Below are 2,500 nucleotides of genomic sequence, written 5' to 3' on the forward strand. Positions count from 1 at the left end.
AGTCTTCCCGGTCGACTCGCAAGGGCGCCGCTTGCCCCGGTCTACCCGCCGGAGAGGCTGGGGCTTCCCGGTCTACTTCCCCGAAAGCAAAGCCTCCCGGTCTACCCGCCCTTCCACGTCGGTTGCCCCGGTCTACTCGCCGGAGAGGCTGGGGCGTCCGGTCTACCCGGAGAAAGCAAGTCTTCCCGGTCTACCCGCCGGTTGCCCCGGTCTACTCGCCGGAGAGTCTGGGGCTTCCCGGTCTACCTCTCCGAAAGCAAGGCCTCCCGGTCTACCCGCCCTTCCGCGCCGGTTTTCCCGGGCTACTCGCCGGAGAGGCTGGGACGTCTGGTCTACCCGGAGAAAGCAAGTCTTCCCGGTCTACCCGCCGGTTGCCGCGGTCTACTCGCCGGAGAGTCTGGGGCTTCCCGGTCTACCTCCCCGAAAGCAAGGCCTCCCGGTCTACTCGCCGGAGAGCCTGGGACGTCCCGGTCTACCTGAGAGAAAGCAAGTCTTCCCGGTCGACTCGCAAGGGCGCCGGTTGCCCCGGTCTACCCGCCGGAGAGGCTGGGGCTTCCCGGTCTACTTCCCCGAATGCAAAGCCTCCCGGTCTACCCGCCCTTCCGCGTCGGTTGTCCCGGTCTACTCGCCGGAGAGGCTGGGGCGTCCGGTCTACCCGGAGAAAGCAAGTCTTCCCGGTCTGCCCGCCGGTTGCCCCGGTCTACTCGCCGGAGAGTCTGGGGCTTCCCGGTCTACCTCCCTGAAAGCAAGGCCTCCCGGTCTACTCGCCGGAGAGCCTGGGACGTCCCGGTCTACCTGAGAGAAAGCAAGTCTTCCCGGTCGACTCGCAAGGGCGCCGCTTGCCCCGGTCTACCCGCCGGAGAGGCTGGGGCTTCCCGGTCTACCTCCCCGAAAGCAAAGCCTCCCGGTCTACCCGCCCTTCCGCGTCGGTTGCCCCGGTCTACTCGCCGGAGAGGCTGGGGCGTCCGGTCTACCCGGAGAAAGCAAGTCTTCCCGGTCTACCCGCCGGTTGCACCGGTCTACTCGCCGGAGAGTCTGGGGCTTCCCGGTCTACCTCTCCCAAAGCAAGGCCTCCCGGTCTACCCGCCCTTCCGCGCCGGTTTTCCCGGGCTACTCGCCGGAGAGGCTGGGACGTCTGGTCTACCCGGAGAAAGCAAGTCTTCCCGGTCTACCCGCCGGTTGCCGCGGTCTACTCGCCGGAGAATCTGGGGCTTCCCGGTCTACCTCCCCGAAAGCAAGGCCTCCCGGTCTACTCGTCGGAGAGTCTGGGACGTCCGGTCTACCCGGAGAAAGCATTTCTTCCCGGTCTACCCGCCGGAGGGGCTGAGGCTCCCCGGTACCAGCTCAGCCGCCACTAGGGGCGCCGTCCCTTCACAACTCTCGGTTAGAGTGCAGTGAGTGGCCCATTTGAATGAAACGCCCGGTCGACCCGCAGGGGCATTAAGGGAGAAAACACTTGGTGTGCCTTTTCGGGGGGGGGGGTGGAGCACACGGCATGGCTTCCCTTGCGTACGGGGTAGACACAGACACGGGGATACAGAGAGACAGACAGCAAGACAGTAACCATTTGACAAGATTGTTGTCGTTTAGTCGTGTCCGACTCTTCGCCATGCACTCCTGTCTTCCACTGCCTCCCGCAGTTTGGTCAGACTCCTGTTGGTAGCCACGAGAACACCTTCCAACCTTATCTGGTCCTCTGTCGTCCCCTTCTCCTTGTGCCTTCCATCTTTCCCAACGTCAGGGTCTTTTCCAGGGAGTCTTCTCTTCTCGTGGGGTGGCCAAAGTATTGAGGCCTCAGCTTCAAGGATCTTACCTTCCAGTGTGCACTCAGGGCTGAATGGATCCCATCCGAATGAAACACCCGGTCAACCCATTACAGCAATGGGAACTGGGGTTCGTAGAGGACAGGCGTTCGGACGACCCTTCTTTACGGGGGACCACGCAACGGTGCGAGTCAGTGGGCTGGATGGGGTATATTCTTGCAGCAGTAGCACCTTAGAGAGGAACTAGGTTTGTCATCGCTACGAGCTTTCGTGTGCCTGAAGAAGTGTGCATCATAGCGATGAAAAACTTAGGTGGTCTCTAAGGTGCTTCTCTCTCTCTCTCTCTCTCTCTCTCACACACACACACACACACACACAGAGAGAGAGAGAGAGAGAGAGAGAGAGAGAGAGAGAGAGAGAGAGAGAGACATATAAAAATACACCCACGTCCTTGCTTGCGGGGGACAGAGACAGACACAGAGAGACGGACCCAAAATATATCAAAAAGAGAGAGAGACCCAGGCAGGCCAGGACACACAAACACATACACAAACGCACAAACCCCCATTTCGACTGCATGGACGCACGCAGAATAACAACAACAGGGACAATATCGAACGCACGCACGCAACGCGGAACAAACTTGTTTGCGAGGGAGGGAGACGGAAAGACACAAGATATCTCTCTCACGCTGGCATACACTGAAACAGAGCATGTGCTTGTGCCGAGGAGACAGA

This window comes from Zootoca vivipara, chromosome 17, assembly GCF_963506605.1.
Source record: "Zootoca vivipara chromosome 17, rZooViv1.1, whole genome shotgun sequence".
NCBI lineage: Eukaryota > Metazoa > Chordata > Lepidosauria > Squamata > Lacertidae > Zootoca > Zootoca vivipara.